The 22,694-nt window shown below is 49.0% G+C and overlaps 1 protein-coding gene across 1 annotated transcript in view; it reads right to left on the bottom strand.

The window, feature by feature from the left end:
* Window positions 1–18,929, bottom strand: part of LAMA5 (laminin subunit alpha 5) — an 81,621-nt gene extending 62,692 nt beyond the window's left edge. Inside the window, exon 1 of the mRNA XM_017735821.1 lies at window positions 18,748–18,929. The gene's annotated coding sequence lies outside the window, so the exon portion shown is untranslated. The remainder of the gene's footprint in view (window positions 1–18,747) is intronic.
* Between the last annotated feature and the right edge of the window lie 3,765 nt (window positions 18,930–22,694).

The following is a 22,694-nucleotide window of genomic DNA, read 5'->3' as shown; positions in this document are numbered from 1 at the left end:
CTTCACATTTCCAAAAGAGGCCACTGTGCCCCACCACTATTTGCTCATTGCAGGAGCAAACCCGGGAGCCCAATCCATCAAAGCCTGATGCTAACGAGGTCCAGTAACCAATTAGCCATCCCCCAATTGACCCATCAGGGGTTCCTGAAACCTGGATGTGCTGCAGGGTGTTCACCTACTCTGACTACATTAAAAGTCTCTTGAAAAGCAGCTTTGAGGTCATCCAGGCTATTCAAGTTTTGGGCTATTTTTAGGGCTCCAAATTATGCCAGGATATCCGGGAAGACTTCACAGATTTAGTCCCATTCCCACAGAGTTCAAGACCAAATTGCTCACAAACTCATTTTATCCTCAGGGGTTTTTTCTTAATGCTTGGCTTATGCCCTCCTGCTTCTATTGGTATTTTAATTCCTTTTTAAAAAAAAGTCTTATTAAACATTATTTTAAAGGGAAAATATGCTGCAGTTTTTGTGGTCAAAGAAGATATTTTAAAGCATTTTCCATATTGGGAATGAAGGTCTAGAACATCTGAAAAGTCCCATTCTGCCTTTCCCATTAGTTTTGGGCTGTTGCCAGAGAAAATGTGAGAAGCAAAAAAAAGATGGAATAATTTTTAGAGGTATATAGGCAGGAGGGAGCAGGTGATATATGCTCCAGGTTATGCTTTGTAGAGATGCAACTACACCAACAGCTGGTAACTTGCCCAACACTCCCACATGGATACCTGTGCCTCCTTACTTTCCCCGAGGACACATGGGCTGCATGAGAGCCGCCCATGCCAGGTGCAGAACAGGGATCACAGCAGAGACCCGGGAGAATTCCCAACTCTGTGAATCAACCACCTTCCCACCTGCTGGGCTGCTCCTTCATTTCCTGTCCGAGAAATACTTCAGTTCTATTGTCCAACTCTGCTCTTTCAGTCATGTCATCTCCCTGTTGGGGCTCACACTCCTTCAAATTTTAACCAGCCCACAGCATTTTTGACAGTTTTTCTTTTCACACTACGAGTTACCATGTACAGCATCAGCCACTGCTGTTCTGCTGCCAGGGCTCCTTCATGGATGCACCCTGATTACACCACACCTTCCGTGAGATGATTTAGGTCATGAGTTGCTGTTACCATCAATGACAGCCCCCTCTCTCCATCTTTTCCAAGAAAGTCCCCTCAGATCTAGACACTGTCACAGCTGTCCCTGGAATTGGCACCACCAAGCTGGATGCAGTGACTACAGACACAAACTTTTGCAAAGGCCCAAATTTATCTGTTCTATCCCTGTGCACCTTCTTGACCAAAGAGGAAAGTACATGCCAAACTTTGGCAACTTAATTGCCTAACATTGGCTGGAACAAGCGCTGGGTGAGATCCTGCAACTCTCTGATCTGTGGAAGTGCCCAGGCCATGCTGGCCAAGAGCACTAGAAGCAAACTGGAGCATCCTTGCCAGGAGCAAAGCCAATGCTGGCAGAGGATGGATGGAGTAATCCACAAAGTTGGAATTCACCCCTCCTCCTCTTAACCCAAAATAGCCCCATTGCCGGCTCATCAGGCTCAACCCAGAACTCAACTGCTTTGGGGTCAGATGAGGAGAAAGGAATCGGAGGAGGCTAGGTGTTGGCTGTAAGTGGCAGCGCTGGAAAGTTAATGCAGAGGGGCTGTTAAGGATTGCTGCTGATTTCTGCTGTGGGGCTTGGTTCTGAAGGCAGAACCAGACACTTGGTTGTGGAAACTATAATCCAGTAAAGCGATCATGCACAGCCTGGGGACAGCTGAATCCCTGCCCCGTCCATCACACCAGCACTGGCTCCCCACGGCAGCCACCGGGGCTGCTGCCCAGAGAACAAACCACACTAACTCACTTGTCCACAGCATATTATGTTGTGAAATATTTATTGCCTCCCCAATCGGAAGAAAGAAACATTTCTCTCTTGGACATAATGAAGAACACATTTCCAGCACTTAACAGCTGGAAGCTGGAAAGGTGGCCAAAGAAAATCCCTCACTATTTTTTTTTTTTTTTCCCTTTAAAGTAAGCATCTGGAAAACTCATTTCTGGGGAAGAGGAGGCTTCCCAAATCAATCCAAGGAAAGAGTCAAACTTGGTCACAATTTACAGGCAGGGGCTGATAAGATCATATCATGAGTGTGATATCAACAACGTGGTTTTTGTCTGCCCCTGTCAGCTCAACTCCAGGAGGATGAAGAGAAGCTGTTTTTATTTAATGAAATGCAGCTACTCCCGCAGGCACAGATTTTCAGTATAGTTTTGATCAGCCACTGAAATATCAGGGAATTTTTTCATCTCCACCCCACATCGCTTCAGCTGATACACTCTGGGTGATGCTGACACGTCCCCGACCCCCTGGGATGGCAAGTGAGGTCCCTCCACTCCCGCAGCTTCAAGTTCCAGCAATGCTCTACTTTGGATGAGACGTCTGGGAAAATGTTTCTCCTCTAATTTTCATGACAGGTTCAAATTCTTTCGGAGGGAGGGCTAATGCGGGTTGTTTTTAAACAGGCGCTGTGTTATTGTAACCAAAAACAGGAAATTGATGGCTCTCAATGTGGTGGGACACAAGACAGTCCCCCTGGGGCAGGCTGCTGACTGTCCCCACCACGGCCATATCCTGTGTGCTGGCTGTCACTGCTGGCTGTGCAAAGCACCAGACACCCTTCAAAGGACCAGCAGAAGATATAAAGGAAGACAGAAGGCAGAATCCAGAGCCAAGGCCTTTCCAGATGCCGCATTCCTCCCATGCACTCTGCCCTGTAGCTGTGGGGCAACTGAAGCCTGAAGCCTTTGTCCAGGTTTGGTGCAGGCATGCTGAACACCAAAGGCACTTCCACACACACAGAGGTGTGCTACTGTCCCTGCCTTGGGGACAGGCAGAGAGACTCCCCTCCCTTCCTGAATCCCTGGCTTCCACATAGCAGGCACTGGGAGAAAAGATGCTTCTAACAAGTGCAAGGCTTCTCTTTGAGAAGCAGGGTTAGCTCACGCTGTTCTCCAGCATTATCCACCCCAGCGTGCGCCCGGGCTGTGCCAGAACAAACAGCACATCAAATAAACAACACATTAAGACGACGCATGCTGCAGACACGTGCGGTCACTCTGCTCTCCAGCCCAGCAGCCCCCGCGGCTCAGACATCCACAGCAGCTTCACGCTGCTCTCTGTAGAGCCCCATGTTCCTCTGACCTGCTCCAGGGCTGCCCAAAGCGGGTCTTGCTGCTGACAGAGAAGCCCAGCCCAACTGCAACAGCTTCACTTTGCTGAGGACTGATGCTTTCAGCACACCTCCAGCCACCCTGGTCAGAAAGGGTGCGGCACACAAAGAAGAAAGAGGCCAACTGCAAACCCTGTCACTGCAAGTGCTTCTGCTCAGTCAGCACCGAGCCAGCGGCAGCACTAATCCACCTGCTCACATTTCTCACACCGAATTTCTGGCTGGGGCAGCAGCCAGGATCGGGAGGAAGCAGCGCAGCCCAAAACTCCCCGAGCCCCTCGGTGTGTTTCAGGTCATGCTCCTGACCCAGTTCCAAATCTGGGCGGTTTTTATTTGCAGAGCACAGGGAGCCGTGCCACGGCCCCGGCTGTGCCGCTGGTCATGCACCTGCCACCCCTCTCCCTTTCAGCAACCTGACCCGGGGCCACCATGCCACAAACGCGCTCACATCCTGTCCCAGCCCCGGGGACGCTGAGGCACGCAGGGCAGGAACGCTGAGCTGCACCAAGGCTCACTGCTGATGTTGGGACGTGGGGAAAATAAACCCCAAAGCCTTTCCAACGCCGGCACCAAAGACAACAAACACCCCAGCCATCTCATGTTCCCTCCTTCCTCGTAGTGTAGGGACATGATAACTGATCAGTCCCCCCCACTGCAGAATCCAAGGCCTTATCTGCACTCACTGCCCAGAAAGTAACATCACCAGGGGTGATTTACTATCCCTCAAGACAAGAGGAAAAAGGACCGGAACTCACGTACCAGTTATGGATACAGCATAAACAGGGGATTACAAACTCAGCACGCCTGGAACACCCAGTGCATGTCCTCACTGGAGATGCGTGCAACCATCAGCACCACAGGCACAGGGAGTTCATCTCCATCGGGGATTTGCTCCATCAGGGATTTGGATTCTGGATTTGCTCTGATTCAGGCAGGGACAGTGCACATTACCCCACACTGCTGCTGAAATTTGGAATCTGTGCTGCTCCTTGGAGCAAGAACCAAGGACATGAAGCTGATACTTTGGAGATGGCAGTAGCATTATTGTGGCACATCATGGCACTAGGAGATTAACAAGAAACTTTTATTGATCTTTTACTGATGTGAATGTCCCAAAATACCTTTAGAGCAGCCAAGTAACTTCTACCCTTTGCTAAACACTTGCAGTTCCTGTAGAGGCAGAGCCCTTTGAGTGCCGTTTAGCACTGAATACAGCCCCGTGTGTAACAGCAACATGAAACACCATGGGGTCTGCAATAAGGCTATTGGGAAGAAGTGGGATCTCAGCAGAACACCAGCCTGAGCAGGTCTGGCTCATGAGCTGTCAGACAGCTGTACTTCAGTCCATAGGAGACCACTGTACTGTAAGGCTCTGCTCCCAAGGGGAGCTTTATAAATATTTTCCAGGATAAACATTTGTAAATAGTGTCTTTCAACACGTCTTGAGACCAGATTCTTGATCTCCTGTTTTCAAAAGAGAATCATCATCTTCAAAGGAGGGGCGGCAAAGCCATTCATGCAAACAGCGTAGCTACAAGCAATCCAGTTTGGCACTCATCTCCAGAGCTGCTGAGGCGGGTGTTTGCACTCGATGTGTGCCTACCAGGCACAGCCAAAGCCTCCCCTGCAACGCTTCCCAGCCCCGTTCCCAGGCGCAGGGTACATCACCCCCACATCCTCCAGAAATCGGATCTGCCTGGGGAAACGTGATCACCTCCACTGCTCTGCTGCTGAGGGACAGGGGTCACATTCTGCCAAGATCACAGCAAAGCAGACTGGCATCTGCCTCGGAGCCTCACGGTTCATGAAATCAATATACAGGCCACAGGAGTAATTTTGTCTCCTCTGCTCTTTGAAAAGCTCCCTCCCTTCCTTCTCCCCAGCCACAAAACCAGGCTCTGGGTGGTCCCTTCTAAGACCGTAAATTGACTTGTTGAAAGCCTTAGCAAAAGAAAGGTCAGATGCTTTACAAACAGTAAAACTGACAGTGCTGTACAACTAGCCAGACATTATTCCAAGGATATGTATATCCATCCACACAGCTGCCTGCACCAAAGCAGGCAGTCATACCTCATCCAGGTGTGCTCGCATTGCACAGGTTTCCCCCAAAACAGCACCTGCAGATGCAGTTCGGTGTCATGGCCCAAACCTGCACCTCTGGCTACCAACTGGGGTAAAGATGGGGTGAGCTATGGAGCTGCTGCCCTTCCCTGTGGATGGCAAATTCCCACAGGATTTCACAGTATCCTGATTCTGGTGGTTAGGAAGAAGGACAAGGGGACAGAAAGCAGACACAAGACCATAGATACACCTGACAGCAACCTGCAAGACAAGTTTTCAGTCTTTTTCTCTGACCTGCCATCCACATGAGCAACTGCAATTTTGGACTGCATTAACACTCTACAAATCCCATTGCCTCAAACCCTAAAAAATAAAATCACCATGCAGAACCCCCAACTGCCCAGCAATTTGGGAAAACCCAACTGTCGTCCAGGTGCTTTCAGCCTTGTCTGTTGCTGTTAAGCCACACAGCATCACTGCAGGGCAAACAGGCATTTACAGTGTGCTCAGCCCCTCCTGCTTCCCTGCTCCCACTGCCCAGCCCTGGGAAGGAACAGAGATAAGGGGAGTGCTACAGAAACACAAGGGCTTAAGAAAACTCTTGATTTAGTGGAGATAAGAGGTCTGGGTGAGCAAGCACACACCACTGAAATAAAGACCACTGCTGAAAGAAGGGGAGGCATACGGGATGGCAAGTGTCCAGGGTGGGGGCAGAGCACAGGTGTGTCTGACTTGAGAGGTTAAGAAAGTTTTTAAGCAAGAGCTACATTGTCATTCTCACAGCACCACACCCTGATGAAGTATGTCCAACTGGCCTTCATGGAAGTAGCTCTCTGCAGATGGCTCGTGGATGTCAGAGCAGCCCACCACGGGCAGAGCGGGATCCCACAGCTCCAATGAGTGCCCTGCTCCTCTGCCCCCCTGGCCTGGGGTAACACTCACACATTTCAGGCAAAAAGCAGCACTGGTATAAAATATACAGTGTAGAGCAGCATCCTCCCCCTGAGCTGGCTGATGGTGTGTGAGCCCAGCCTCACCAAAAGCTCCCAGCACACTCACAGCAGGTGCACAGACCTGCTACCAAAGTTGCTGGAGAGCTTCCTTCTGCAATGAGACACAGGAACAACAAAGTGGTGGGGGAAGAAAAGAAGGAATTAACTGGATAGAAAAATCACATCTCCAAACACAGGGCTTGCTGTATCAAGAGGCCTTCTCTGCAGCAAGCTCAGAGCCAGAGGGAGCCTGCTAAAAACAAAACTGCAACAACTGGGGCTCTGCAGGGTCCAAATGAGCTCCACTCTCCTACCCAGTAACTCCAACCCAAGCGTTTCAGCTGCCAGCCCCAGGGATAACGCAAGCCAGGAGTAATAGCTCAGCACAGCCCTCACTCTGAGCACACAATTCCCCAGGCTCCTTAAAAAGACACACTAATTTTTCACACTGTTAAGGGGAAAGCAAACAGCTCAGACATTTCTGTTCCTACATTAGGTTCTCAAGCACATTTGCTGCGTATCTTATCAGCAGCTTCAGCAGCCTTTCTAAGCCGTTTCAAGACTTTGGCCTTCAGAAACCTGGAGAGGGGGTGGAAAAACCCTCTATTCATTCTTACCAAAGCATAGCACATTTTCAAGAGGACATTCCTACCATCCAGAGCAAACAAATGTTCCCAACTGTATGTTCTATGAGTTGTTTGAGTTGTAGCAAGTAAGATCAATACAGGTTGACTGCACAAGGCATTTAAATATTCTTAGAGGAGTTCCTGGGCCAGTTTAGAATTAAAAGGGAGAAACCAGACAAAAGAATACTTGTCTGTGCTTTAGACAGCTTGCAGGCTGGTTTTTACACCCAGTTTTACAAGCACAGCTCCAGCAGTCAGGACCACAAGCTTGTTGGGACGGGCTCTCCAGAGCAGGCTAGGAGCTGAACAAATCTGGGACCTGCTCCATCCAGACAGCCTGGGCTCTGCAGCACTAAAAATAAAATTTAAAAAATACTATAAAAGAGCTATAGTAAGACCCTTTTTAGTACTGCCAAAGCCTTGCTGATTTGCTAAGTTTGTTCAGGAAGCCCTTGGCTAAATCATGGGCTGAAAAAGGAAACACTCAAGTCCTCTTCCATAGGATACAAATAGGATTTTGTGCTTTGGATGAGACTTGAAACAGCATCTGCTTCTTCTGTGGCCAACAGTTAATTAGATCTCTGTGACATTCCCAGCTTTCTGGAGGTCCTGGGCAGGGATGTAAGGATCCCACCAAAACACAGTATGTACACAGATAAATGCCACCTGATCTGCTATGACAAACAGGAGCCAAATCTTGTGTCCCACAGGGCACAGTGGGCAGAGAAAGGTGGTAGGGCACAAGCCCAGGTGCCAGCCCACCACAACGAGGAAGAGCTGTCTCACCCTCTCTATACAAACACCCCAGGGCCCTGGACATCAATGCTTTGGCCACAGCAAGGAATTAAGTCCCAAACACCGAAATTCACTACTTTTCTTGCCATTATCAATACAGCTCTGAATTTGTGACAAAAATGACTTATGCCTCCATGGAGCACTCGGGAGTTGCTATGCAGAGCCTCCAGCTACAACACACTGAATGGTGCATGGTCAACCAGCATCTTCACCACAAACTGAATTCTACTAAAAACCCCAGGCCTGTTGCAAGCTCAGCTCTTAATTCAACTAAAAAAACCCCAAGAGTGATTTTAACCTTGACAAGGCACAACCTGTACGTCCGTGACACAGCAACTTCCCATCAAAGAGAGGATTTCAGACCCAGCCATCTGTAACCTACCCAAGCCCCCTTTTTCCTTGCATTTATGGGATTTTAAAAAAAAATCCCCATGTCATACACTTCACTTGCAGAGCTGCAGGAAATCCACTCTAAGTCGCATGCCAGCTTCAGTTCCAAGGGTTTCCTTGGGCTGTTCTTTCAGTGACAAGGAGAACAAAGCAACCTTGGCAGCAGGCCACACTACAAGAAAGTATTTCCCCCAATTCCCTCGGATGAAGTGGATATCCTGTCACAAACCTGCGCGCATGGGAAGGGTGAGGAGGGGAAGGAAACGGAAGAGAATGAATTAACTAAAAATTGGCACAACGTGAGAGGTCTCAAGCTTGCCACCAAAGCCCTGCAAGGCTTTTCATTTCAAATGGCCAGGTGCCAATGATGAATGACTCACACATGCCTCAGCTCTCCAGCAACCCAAAGGAGTATACCTAAATCCTCCCTCTGTTGGATTTGGAAGGGGATATGGATGCTCAAACTCTGACACCTTATTTCTGTCTGGTTCTGAACCCAGTTCTAGGAGGTGGCAAATGCCTGTCTTTCCTTGTATTTCTTACTTCACCATTCCCAGGGACAAATGGTTTTGGTAGGCCCCTCTCTGCACCTGACAAGGCTCCAGATTCCACATGTACCAAGATGACCCAGCTCCAACAGGAAAAGAGTCTCCCTTGCACCTTGTATTAGGTCCCTGCACCAAACCCAAGAGCACCCAGCCTTTCTGTAATTCCTCTGCGTGGTTCCTGCAAGCCTTGACAGCGCTGGGTTTAAAGCCTGGTCGTTAGCAGATTTCAACAAAGCCAAACCCGATGCATGCAAGCAGGTTTATTCTTCTAAAAATCTGCATCCCAGCCATGCACCACGTTAGCATTTGTCAGCAAGTTTCCCCACCATGACGCTGCCATTCAGAGCTGGGTGAGCTGGCCCAACAGCAGCACATACCAGGGTCACAGCGGGATTAACATTCCCAACGGCACTGCTAACACCAGCACAGATCTGCAGCTACACTGTTTGTGTGGAGTTCTTGCTGCTGCTCAGACCTACGAGGCTCACAAGAACACTGGGTTTGTCCTCACAATCCCCTCAAGACCCCCTTGTATTTCCAGCCCCATTTGCAGAGACTTGAAGCAAGCCTGCTCCAAGGCAGAAAACGACAACTGGTAGAGAAAGAAATAACCAAACCCCTTCCTGGAGTCCAGCCAAAATCTTTGTGCCCACTAAGTTTGGGTGGATGCAGACTTTGCAAAAGCCTGGAATAGGATTAAGGGACAGCTTTAGCAAACAGCCAGGACAACAACAGTGAAGTCATGATGAAGGCAGCGATACAGATTTCTGTTTGCAGTCATGAGTCTGTGTTTACAGTTTGCAACTATGTGCAAATACCAGAAAGCCATTCTTTTCCTCTTCCCATCAGGACTTGGCATTGAGCACATTTAACTAGATCCAAGAGATGCCTACAGCAGCATGCCAGCTGGATTTTGGGCACAGGGCATGCTCCAATCCACAGTGATGGGAACTTGCAGGAACCCATAAATAGAGCTCAGCTGAGTGTGTGTGTGTGAGGGAGAGCTCTGTATCAAAGCAGGCAGAGAAAGAAAAGGGAAACTGAAAAAAAAATTGTGGCAATTCTCAGTTTGGCTGTTTGCTTGTCCCTGCATGGGTTACACAAACAACCACTGGCAAGGCTCAGGATGCCAAGCTGAAGATGCAAAGTGATTCTCAGGCAGGGCACATCAACTAGAGCAAGTTACAAACACCACCTTTGCCAGGAAATCTCCTCCATCAAAGATGCAGTTTACAGCACACAGCCTCATGGAAAAAGCCATCAGTGATATGCAAATCTTCTAGGATAAAGGCAACTTCTTCTAAGGGAAGCTGTTCTAACTTCCAGATAACCACATACATCATGCAACAGAGGAGCTCAGCTGGTCTAACCCTGCTGGCTGAGCCCCAGCTTCTCCAGGTAGATGTGTCTGGGAACAAAAGGAATGATGCTTTCTGCCACATCATCTCCCATGAATGTTCTGTTGTTTGACAGAGGGAAGGACAAGAATGTCAAACTACCATCCTAACACTGTCCTCCAGGAGCCCTGACTCCTGACTGACAAGTCCTGGCAGGACTTGGTGCAGCAGCAATTGCTGGCCCCGTTACCTGCTCATCCTCTCCCTGCCTCTCTGTGGCTGCCTTGCCAAAGCACTGGGGCCACGGAGGGTGCCTGGAGGAAACAGGCAACGTGGCTTCCTCCACTGCACGAACAGGAGCTGGCACCATCCAGACCCACCTTCCACTAGCAGTGACCTCACGTTAACAAAGGCTTTTTTATAGTCATGTTTGGCAAATCCTTCTGTGGGGAACAAAATGTCATTCCTCTCATTCTTGTCAGAGTTTCTGGTGGCCAAAGTAGCCCCAAACCACTGCCCAGTCCTTGCCTTGTGCAGAGTCATCTATGTTTCACTCCCAAGGCTTTGTCCTCTTCCTCCCTGGATCTCCCAGTATCTCTCATCCCTGTTCCCATGTCTCCTCTCTAACCTCCAGAAACAAATCGTCAGTTACCAGGTCTGTGTGAATAGGCCACATTTCCCTAATGAACTGCCACTGATCTGGAGTCTGCTCTTAAGCCATTTAGGAAGACTCTTCCACCCCAGCACATGAGGCATGTGCCTCTCTCCTTGCGTCTTCCTACTGATCTCCCTTGTCATTTCTATCAAACGGGAAGCAGTGTACTATTTATTGCACTGTTGGCATTAAACATAGGAGGAGAGGTCTGGAATTTGAAGAGCACTGAATCCAGAAAACAGGAAACGACTGAGGATCAAGGCTGGGCACAGCCTGAAGGCCCCACGTTTATGACTATAATAAAAGGATATGGCAGACATGAATGCAGGGCTGAGCCAGGCTTGGTAAAGCATCAAAAGAAAGGTGCAGGGGACTAGAACAGGCTTGAAAGAGCAGAGAGCTGACTAGGCAGATGATCAAAAGTGTATTTAGCATCCTCCCTGCCAGCCCTGTGGCTCTGAGCCAGGACATAGCTGTGCTGGAGCTGTGGAGGGCAAGGACAGCTCCTGGAATCGTGCCCCAGGAAGCAGGAAGAGCTCACTTGAGGGGCTTCCCATCCTGACCAGGACAAGCGTCAAGAACTGAACTGGCTGTGCAATGGCACAGGATGAGCCTGTCTCCCATTCCCACACAAACAGCAGCACTGGCAGCAATTCCAGGCTCACAGCCCTCAGCTTCAGCACTCGGGGATGTGTGCAGGACATGAGTTCGTGGACAGATGAGCACCCATAGGGCTGAGGGATGCTCTCACTTGGTGGAAGAAGTGACAGACAGAGGAGAAAGGCTGCACAGAGCCAAGCCAAGAGCTTGACACAAGAAGTCATTCTCTTCTGCAAGAGATTTTGTACTCCCTGGTCTGGTGCTGTGCAGGCTCCTGCATGCAGGCCATGCACAGAAAACGATGGAGATAAAATGCAGTATTCCCATTCTGGAGGTAGGACAAGCCAAAGCACAGAAAATGCTAAACCACTTAACGGGATGCCAGCATGCTCTGTGTCACAGCTGTGAACTACTCTGCATCCACTGGGTAACCTGACCTTCCCAAAAAATTTCCTGAAGGAGGAAAACAACACAAACAGGGGCCTGACCCAGGCGGTCCCGCTGTGTTTTAACTCGCCTGGTGCGGCCACGGACAGAGCTCACCCCGGAGCACGTGTACCCACACACACCCCAGTCAAAGCACACTCTTGTTTTCCAGCCCAGCCAAGCAGACACTTTCCAGGAGAACAGCAAGAAATTACCAGGCTTGCCTTCCAGCTATTCATTACAAACTAAAACCTCCCCTACACCAGCCTGACCTCTCCCCAGCCCGCGCTCACCCCGAGGCTCTCCTAATCTTTGAAGAATCCCAGGGAGTTGAGAAGGAAGGGACAGCCTGGAGGGAGTAAGAAGCTCCACGGCAGGAGACCTCAGCATCAGCCTCTTTGTTTCTCATCACACCAACATTATAAATAGGCAACAACACCTAGGGAGAAACTACAGTGGAAATCTTGCATGCATTTCTTAGAACCAGCAATTATCCTTTCATCAGTCATTACCTGGAGCTGTTCTGGGGGGGAGGTTCAGGCTTATTTTAACACCTGGTTCAGGTCTAGGCAGAGCAAGCACAGCCTCTGGGAAGATTAAGCTGTTGAAGCACAAGGGTCATTTGTACAAGATGCAAAGGACAGGCAGAAACAACCTCCTTGAGGCCACAAAAGGTGCCACAGTGCTGAGTGACCTGCCCAGAGCCTCCTGCTCCCCTGCTCTTCCCCGTGCTCACAGCCTGGCAGATGTGCAGGGCAGGTCTTTTGGGAATCAGACATTACAAGTGAAATACTTTCTAGTCAATGCAGCCCTGGAAGACTGATTTTAAGCAGTACTGGTTCATGACTGGAATAAACATAACACACAACTAAAATGCATGTGTCACCTGTGATTTACCTACACCAGTACTGTGCACATCTTTTCCCTTAACACTGACCAACAACAGCAGCAGCAGCAAAGAGGAAAGAAGTTTCAGCCTTGGCTGCTCTGGATCCTGGAGCTTGGCATCCAATTTGGCAAGGCTGTTTGAAAAGGAGAGGATGGGTCTGCTCTTGCTGCCAGAGGAGACAGATCCCCAGTTGATTAACAACCAGACACTCCCTTCCCGCTCACCTGAGCGGCTCCCACACAGCCCTTGGAGCCAGGAATCTGGTGGGAGTTGGCAGATGGCCCTTCTCGACCTTTCTGCACTAAGTAAAGGCAAAAATCTCACTTTATCAGCCCAAAAAAAACCCCTAAATAGCTGCAGGTCCAGGTCAGGGGAACCGCAGCTTTGAAGAAGAGACTTCACAGCTAAGTTAATTTAAACAATAAAGTGGGAAATAAATTGGGAGAGAAGAGAGGATCCATCCACTTGGGCTTGGTTCCAGCTCCCAGTGCTGCACGCTCTCCCAGTCACACCTTTTCTGCTTTTCCCAGAGAAGCATTACAGATACACACCCTGCTTCCATCCCACAGCCACTGCAAAGGACAGCAGCACTGAACAGGCTCTGTAGTTAAATGGAACCCAAAACCATCTCAGATCAGGAAACCATAGTTTTGAAGCCTATAAACAAAGACCTTGAACTGCTTTTGAAGGATTTTATGGCAATTGCAGAGGACTCTACACAGGAGAAGAGGCTGCAGGCTCAGCTGTGGAAAGTAAAAAAGACTTCTGCTCAGCCTACTTAATGTGCTTTATTTTTAATACTGCTTTTGCTCCAAGAGCCAGAGAACAATTTGGAGAAAGAACGTCTTTGTTAGAGATTTCACGCCCCAGCCCTTTATTTAAGGTGCAAAAGCTCACAATAAATGTCACTAAGCCCTCCTACCCCTTTCCCACAGTGGTGCCCCAGCACAGTGAAGACCAAGTAGGAGTAATTACCAAATAGTTACTCCTCAACAATAAAAGGAGAAAAGTAAAAACCATGTACAAAAAAAAACCCCTTAAATCCTCACCCATTCTTGCAATGCTCCATGAAAAACACACCAGGCAGGTAAAGCAGCCTGTGGCCCTGAGAGAAACGGGCACTGTGCATTTTCCAGGGATGTGTGCTGGGGAAAATGCTGCAGGAGACATCCCCAGTGAGGGGAAGGAAAAGAAGAGACTCGGTTCAACTTTCCCCCTGTGCACAGCAAGAATGAACAAGAGTGCCCTCGAGGGAAATGTAAGCAGCAGCTTCATCACCCGGAGGCAGTAAGGGCTCCCACAGCAACGGAAATGAAGTTGCAAAAGGAACAAGGTGAAAAAAGGGAGAAATTTAAATGGTTTTCAGCTGAAAATGCTTGGATGACCATCACCCTTATCCCACATCAAGCCTAGGGAAAGCAGCCTCCAGGACATCATCTTTATTCATTAAGAACCCTGAGTGTTCTCTTGGGATTTCATGAGTTTACTCCCTCAAGAGGGATTCTTCAATTAAATAAGCCAGGAAATAAACATCACATTCATCTTCATGTTGAAGGCTTTTTCTGGGAACAGCGAGGTGAGTGTCAGCCCATCAGTTTGAGGGATTTCCTTACAGCTGCCTTTCAAAGGGGGGTCCTGAAGACCTCTACCAGCAGCTCCCATTACTATTTCAACTAAATGAAAATAAATGGGAGGTGAGAAACTGAGGTGAAAGAAGATTTCGGAGTGTTGTTACACATAAGGTACTATGCTCTGGATCAGTGGTGTTCCTTTAGCCTTAGACCAGGTCTAATCCAGCTCAGATCTGCCAAAGATGAGCAGGAATTTAATACTCATTAACAAGAATACAGTTCACACAACAAGGATTGAGCTGTTCGTGCAAGTCAGGCATTTAGCTACTCTCAAACACTTGTAGGCATCCTGCACATCACACCATAGTGCAAAGCTGGTCCTGAGGGGCTACGTTTGCAGTGCAAAAGGGAAAGGAAGTAGGTTTATGGCCTGAAAATCCCCCATGGGAAAAACACCCAGCTCCTTTTGAGCCACGTTTCACATTGAAAGACCAGCAGCCTGTTGGCCAAGGGCTGAAGCACCTCGTGTGTTTTGTGTATCAACACCTTTACTCTGGAGCTGGAAGAGCCTGGCAAGCACAAGTTAATCAGTTCAGAAGCCAGAAAAAGTGGCAGCTTTGGCAGATCCCACTGTAATCAGCAGAAAACTCAAGAGGTGCTTCTCAAAGCACCCAGAAAGTTATCAATCTACTCCCTTGCTGAGATACATCCCACAGCAACTACAAAACACACCTTCATACTGGCCCGGGAGCTTGGCTCACAATCCCTTTCATTTCCTTTCCACTTTTGTGAATTACCAATGAATGCAACTTTTCTTTTCCTCCTTCTAACCCCAAAGGGAGCTGCATTTTAAGGAGCTCTGGAGGTCTCCAGAGGAGGAGGCTTCTCTTCTCTCCTCAGCAGAAGTGAATGGATGTCAGTGTTTCTGTCAGGCACTGCCCAACTAAGTATCTTTGGGGTGTAAATCAAGACTCCCTGCAAAGCTTCAGTCTGAAATCCTGCTGTTCTCTAGTGTCACCAGGGCCAGCAGACAACACAGGGGGAGATGCTGGCTGCTACCCAGCCACCTTCTCACTGCAGTAATTAACCTCAAGCAAGCACTGGCACGAAGCTCCTGCTCTTGCATGACTGCAAGCATTCCTCCCCCAGAGTTTATCATAAAGCACCAGCTTATCCATAAACATCTCAAGGAAGGGCTGGCCTGGGTTCACCTTCATGCAAGGAAGATGTCAGGCTCTGGCAGGGAGCCAGCCATTTATGTTTCCTTAAACCTTGTCAGCTCTGACTCAAACGACCTTTTGGGGTGGGGGGGGAGAATCTCCCATCACACCCCTTCCTCCCCCTCCACCCACTGTGGTACTTAATCACAGCAGGATCACAGGGGACAATTTCCATGGTGGTGGTGAGTCATGGTCCCCTGTCCCTCTGCTCTCTGCACAGCCCCTCTGCAGCAGAGGCACGTTCCCATTTCCAGCTGGCCTGGAACCTCCAGGAAGGAGAGGAAAGAACTTGGAGCTGAGCAGCAGTGGGGCAGGTTTAAGAGCCTGCACCACAACATGGATCTTTGCCCTCCAAGCCAGGTAGGACAGCCACTTTTTGGGATTTTGACAGGTCCAGACCGTCCAGCAACAGCAGTGTCCTCCCAGCACACAGCACCCACAATTCTACTCTCCAAAACCTGAGCCATGCTTCATCTTGGTGCCATGATGTATTTTACATCGAATTCATGCAGTGGCCCAAGGTCACGATTAAAAGCAAGAAAAAAAAAAATTCCCTCTCCATACTCCTCAGCATCTCCTAAAACCCATTTAATTTTCCTCCCTGGAGCTGTTTGTCATATTTCTGGCACTCAGACCCGGGTCTGACATGGAAACCTTCAAGTGACTTTTCCTCCTCTTGCAGCCTTTCTCCCCCACCAATTCTGAAAAGAAAAATCACTTTTCCCCAAGGAGGCAGGAACAGACAAGGTACCAGCAGGAGCAACTCCCATCCAACCCCCCCAGCAGATAACAGGACACAGCCATGGTGGGAGCCCTGACCTGCCTTGCTGATGAAGCCATTAAGATTAGGCTGCTGCTGGCACTAAGATGACATGAGGAGAGGGCTTAATATCCTCACACCAGCTGGGTGGCCAGCCCAAATCATTCTGGAGCTTATTTGCTGGCTGTGAATATTCCTCCTTCTCTCCTTCCCACAGGATTTTAACACCCCTGTGAGGAGAGCAAGCTCCCGGCCAGCAAACAGCAAAGAGCAACAGGCTGCTTTAATTAACCGACCCTCTCCCAGGTGCCACAGCCTCGCCAAACGCTGGAGAAACCCGATTCCAGCTGGTAATTAAGCACTTACGGCTGGAGAGGGGACAGAACCAAACAGCAAAGAGCAACAGGCTGCTTTAATTAACCGACCCTCTCCCAGGTGCCACAGCCTCGCCAAACGCTGGAGAAACCCGATTCCAGCTGGTAATTAAGCACTTACGGCTGGAGAGGGACGAAGCCAGCAGAAGCAAAGGAAGGGGCTGACACCACAACCCCCTGTGCCAGCCCCTGCCGTGCTCCCAATGCCATCAGCACCCCAGACACCCACGAGAACCCGGAGGGACAAAAGCTTTTAGCGGCTGTGAGTCCCTTAAATTAAACCTTAATTGGTCCAAGAGCTCTCAAGATTGATACACAGAGGAAGGAGAGGCCTTGATTGCCAGCCAGAAAAAAGCCCTGCTGTCAGACATGCCTGGGAGGGTGTTGCTACCTGTGCTGTTTTCACTGGTATCCAAGGAATTTGGGAAGCCTGGCTGCCAGGTACACTGGCCTGATCCTGCACTTGCCCTGCTGACCACACTGGCTCCCAAGAATTTCTCTCTTCTATCCTTTCAACCAGAGTCAACTTCAAAAGGAGGAAATTAACGATTCCCTAACATTTAATCTTGTTTCTATTGCCCGACCTACCAAAACAAAGGAGTTAAAAGCAAAGAACTGACTCTCACCAGGAGCATAAACAGGTTATTACAGCAATTACATGCAATAAGGCCATGTAAAAAGGGGAAGCCACTAAAACCCACTGAAGCTTTAGGATTGTGCTGCTCTTGGGACCAGCTGGGTTTGTGATGTATTGCAAAGGTGACAGGGAAGCAGAGGGTCTGTGAGCCCGGAGAAAATCCACACCAGGTGAAGCATCTGCCACCTTCAACACACATGCAAATTCTGGTACCAACCCTGCAGAAATGACAGCACAATCCCATCTCCCTGGGTACCGAGGGCAAACAGACTCCGGAGAGAGAAGGTCAACTTAGACCAGCTCGGTTTTAACAGTACTGAAGTCTTCCCATTTTATTCCAAGCTCTGTCTCCCAGCACAGCAGCTCTGAAGGCTGCAAGCCCCCAGGTGAGCCAAACTCAGCAGCTTGCAGGCGTACAGGGCAGCTGGGTTAGCTCTGGCCTAAAGCCAGAAAGTTGCCACAGAAATGACAAAGAGGAGGAGAAGCTCCTGAGGAAAGTTGATCTTTGAAAAATCCCTCTCCAGAGAAACAGTGAGTGATGGAAAAGCCACACTGCAGGCTGGCCCTTGGTCACAGGGGGAGTGAGCACAAAGCAACCCACCCACCAGCACATCCCTGCCAGCTGGGCTGTTTCTAAGAGACACAGCAGATGCCACCTACGCTGGTGAGAGCTCAGCTCCCCACGTGCGGCCCCAAGAGGCTTTGCCCACACAGCTCTTGTGCCCCGGGCAGTAGCAGATATTTCACTGCTGCTGGTACAGCACAGCTTTAGACTGCTGGCACTCAGAGAGAACAAATTCATGAAGGGTGTTTGGCAGACTCAGACGAGTGCTACAGCAAGTGGATCAGAGACAATCCTGTGGACTAAAGTGTGTCTTTGAAGCATCTAACAGAAGGGTATCGGCATTGGTACAGCCTGGGTACATTTGGAGTCAGGCACCTTGCAAATTGCAGTGACAAATGAGCCCTTACTCCAGCAGAGAGAGCGAAAAAGTCACCTGTGAAGTCACAGAACATCTTTGACACTGCTTCCCTCTGAGCTGAGCAAAGTCTGAGAGAACACTCCATGTCCAGAGGGACATTTTGCAGATGAATAGGAGCAGCAGAGGAGGTGGCAGAGAGGGGGCTGGCAGCCCTGCTATTACAATGGCAATTCCCTCTGACTTGCCAGCATTAGAGACCAAACATCCATAGTCACCCTTTGTCTTTTATAGGAAGACCTTCACGACAGACTTGCTGTTTTTCAAGGAGCTTTAAATGCACCAGTTGAAAGTTTTAGAGCGCAACCTTGAATTTCTCATGGCTGTATTTCCCATTTTGGGGTGAGGCCTTGCTAAGTGTCCCCCTTTGAGAGGCAGGTACCCTGTAAGGGGAATGGCACCTACATAATGGGATGAGTTTCCACAAGTGACTCAACTTTTAGGGAAAATCTAAGTAGTAACAGCAAAGAGCACAATATAGTTAATATTACAACAGGCAGGAGGTTTTCCCTTCTCTGTGTTAACCAGGGCCTCCTGCTCTGTCATTAAATGAGTGGATTTTGTTCCACACTTCCAGCAAGGTCCACTGAAAGGATTTTAGAAGCAGAGCAGCACTTCCTCACTAGCATGGTCTACAATGTAACGAAGAAAGGATTTCTGTTACCTGTCCAAGGTCCAGGGTGACGTTGACCTGGTTGAACTCCAGTCCCCGGGAAAGAGGGGGGCTCTGCCACCAGCGCTCTGTCCCATCAATGGCATTTGTGATGGGGTGGGCCTTGTTGCTGTTTGCAGAGGAGCAGATGTCGCAGTACTGGCCCTGGTGGAAAGTACAAAAACAACATTTAACTCTGGCCAGAAAAACACGGTACAAAGCAGACAGATATCACAGCAATCCAGAAAACACAGGGTGTAAGCCTGCTAAAGCAAATCAAGAGACGGAAATTTCTGTTTGCACCAATTTAAAGTGCGGATGCAAAAAGGTACATGAAAAGGCTCAAAACCCCCACAACCACCCAGTGCGGAATTTGGGCTGCTCTAAGCAGCATCCCTCCTGAATTTCAGATATGCAGTGAACATTGGCAAAGGATCCCAGACTCAAAGGACTAGTTATCAGAAGCAGCGGAAGGAGTATCTGAGGGAGAAGCTGCACTGCCAGTGAAGAGCAGTGGCTCAAACTCCGTGGCCAGCAGCTCCTCTGCTGAGGCTGCCACTCACACCCACCCCTGCCGAGCCCAGAGATCCTGACCTGAACCATTCAGTCACTTCTATGGGCTCAGACTGGCAGCTCCTCTGCCCAGCTCCCTGCAATCTGTTTCTTGCCCACCTATTCATTTCACAATATAGTTCTTTCAGCTATGTTCTCAAGCTTAGTCTCGCAGCCAAGTTCCTTTTGCTGATGATGCTGCAATGCAAGGCCAGAAAGGGACAGCCCCAGCTGTCAGCTGGCCAGGGCCTGCCATCACTTCTCTGCCTTGCTTTTGTGGCCAGGGTGGTTTTGTCAGCTCCATGGACACGCTGCCAGAGAAAACAACGCTGCAACTTTAACAGCACCTCCTGAGCAGGATCAGACAAAGACCTGAGCTGTTAGGGGCAATTCTTTCTCTCTCATTAACGGACAAATGAATCTGACCCATGCTCAAAGAAACCTGCAAAGAGCCCTGAAAACTGGCAAATTGTTTTGTGTAGCCACTGTTGTGTCACTTGAATTGCTGCTGCAAACAGCCGGGAAGGGAGCTGTGTTACAGGCAGTTTTCCTTTTAAAGGCGCAGTTATCCCCAGTTATCCCCAGGCAGGAATACTGCCCTTGCCTGTCCCAGCTGCAGCCAGCGTTAATATTACACCAGGTACAAGATCTCAAGACAAGTAATCCCCTTGCTACCCCTACAAGGGCTGAGGCAAGGCAGAGCCACTGCAGACTGTGTGATTTTCCAGATGCTCCAAACTCTGGAGGAACCTCAGTGCAAAGGAAACAGATTTCACAGCATTATTCCTCACTGCCACCTGCTTTGTTACTTGCAGGCAGTTCTCCAACACAAATTGCCCTGAACAAGAACACTTTTAAATTATTTCCTCTAGAGATATGGAAATAGAGACAGGCAAGCACAAAGCCAAAGAAAAGGGGAGCTGAAACCATCCAGGTAACCCTGACATTCATGCAGGGAGCACTCAGTGTACAGAGAGGTCACAAGGCTGGTTTGGACATGCTTTGAGCCAGGAGGGAGAGTAGACCAGATAAAACTGACCCAACTCTTCAGCTCAAACCTTTAATTGGAACCGGTGCAACAGGTTGTGTGGAAATTTCTGCTGCACAACACACAACACTGAGGTGGGGGGGGAGAGCGAGGCAAGATTAAAAAATGGGCATAAGTAACAAAAAAAATAAAGTGCTTTCATGCTTTAAATTCTTGCCACAGATGTAAAAAGCATTTTGAACCCAAAGGTCACATTGATGGGAGACAGTGAACTCAAGTTGAGTAAGAGTGGAGTAAAAATTAGGATCAGCTGCTCCACATTTATAATGCTGCTGTTGTCCCTCCCTGGGCAGCCTGCTGGGCTGGGAACACATCAACAGCTGAACCAGGTTTGCTGTTCAAAGTGTGATTAGCCTCTCTGATGCACCAGTTGCTCATTAGTTGTTTCATTAGAGCCAGACCTAAACCTGACCTGAAACATTTCCAGCTATTTGTGTTTTAGAGCAACTCAGCCTCCTGCACATTGTGTTAGGTTCTCTACAGGGAATTTCTGACATCAGCAAGAGGATTTTAATTAAAAAGCAATTGTGAGCTGCAGGCTTAGCAGAGACAGCAGGTTGCCAGAGCAGGAGAGGCGTGGACACTACAAAGGTATGGCTACAGAAAGAACTTCAGCAATGCAAGGAGTTGCAAGGCGGCTCAGAGAACATAAAACTGCCACTATCAGAGCAAACTGCAAAGAGGGAGAGATAAGGAGGAGGTTTGAATGAGGGGCAGCTTCCAGAGACCTGCAAGGCCTGATCCTTCACAGGTCAGTGGGAACTTTGAAGTTTCCTCTGAGCATAAAGACAAGCTGGGCACCCTGCTGGCACCGCTCTCAGGGGACACAGGTGGCTTTGTCCCAGTTTACCTGACCCTGCCATGACCCACCACCAGCTCCCCTCACCTGATTTATCAGAAAGCCACAGGGAGCATGGGGCTGCTGGGGTTGAGGTAAAAAGGGCAGGAAACGGGGTGTAAAAAGTACTGTTTCAGACAAAGTGCCTGCTTGCAAGCTGCTCCCTGGGCTGTCCCTGCAGATCAGCTGCTCACATGGAGTTAAGCAGGCACTGCCTCACCAGGTGTCTTTTCTGCGGGCAACAACAACTTGTTCCAAAACTGTGTTTTCAGCCACAGTCAAACCACTGAAATGCAACACTATCATAGATGTAAACACAGAAGAGACACGTGCAGAGAGCTACAGCACCAATTGTCACCTGGAGCACTGAGAGCCCGATTCCCTCTGCCACACAGAGCTACACACCAAAGACACAGCATGGCATAAAGAGGCACCAGGACAAATGGTCACCGACACCACAGCATATCAAAAGAGAATGTCACTTAACCCTGAGACACTGAGGAATGAAACAGCTTCAGATTTCATTTGTTACCAATACCTGAAAGAGCGAGAGGACCAGAGCTCTGGTCAGTGCCCACGCTCCTCAGGCAAGGATAGCTCAGGGCTGCAGTTCAGCGTGCAAAGCAGTGCTCTGAACACAGGGCTGGGGTGAAGACAGGCTTCAGAGAAAGGCACAAGCAGCACTGACTTGAAATCGGTCAAATTTGTTGTATGTTCTGAAATTCTGAGGTCTATAATTGCCTCAGTTAATGCCAGTAACCTGCCTCACTGTTACACTCCTAATCTGAAATAATCATCTACAACCCTGCCCCACCCCAGGAGCAGTGCATGATCCCTGCTGGTTTTGGAATAGCCCTCAGGCACAGGGGTGGGATGGGGAACATGAGCACATGGCTGTGCCTTTGCAGAGCTGCCTGTTTTGGAAGACAGATAGTTACAAGCATCTCCAGTAAAGCTTAATCAAAAAAAGAAGCCTGTGATCTCTCTTTTGCCTCATCCTCAAGACATTATCATTAAGGCAGGTCTGCCCACGCTGAGGAGTGCGTTTGACAAGGGAAGCAAACCTCCATGGCAAGTTCCTTTCAGCACACCTCAGCATTGCTGTGCCTCACATCCTTCCAGACTGAAAAGCCCCCCACAGTTGGAAATGCAGTCTTCTGCCAAAAAGCCCTGAATAAAGCAAAGGAAACTCCTTGAAAAGGTTTACAGCCTTCCCAGAAGCTGTGCCAAAACCACTTCAAGCTTCTTTAGGGCAGCATTACTTCAGAAAACTTAATGATTATTGGCACTTTAAGACCATCATGTTTAAAAGTCAGTGAACTCCCTTTTCTGAAATCTTCTACAATGTCAAATTAAACCAGCAGAAAACAGAGAACTGACTGAACTAATTTATTAGATGATTGTATTAATGTTTATCCTGGGTCTTTAATCAAGCAAATGTCCCTTCACCAACAGAATATGCGGATGTCTCTTGCAGGGTCCCAAGCAGCACTGTTCCAGTATTCCTGATGAAAACTCCTT

The sequence above is a fragment of the Corvus brachyrhynchos genome, unplaced genomic scaffold (genome assembly GCF_000691975.1).
Source record: "Corvus brachyrhynchos isolate BGI_N302 unplaced genomic scaffold, ASM69197v1 scaffold10, whole genome shotgun sequence".
Lineage (NCBI taxonomy): Eukaryota > Metazoa > Chordata > Aves > Passeriformes > Corvidae > Corvus > Corvus brachyrhynchos.
This window is presented reverse-complemented; position numbering and strand designations above follow the sequence as displayed.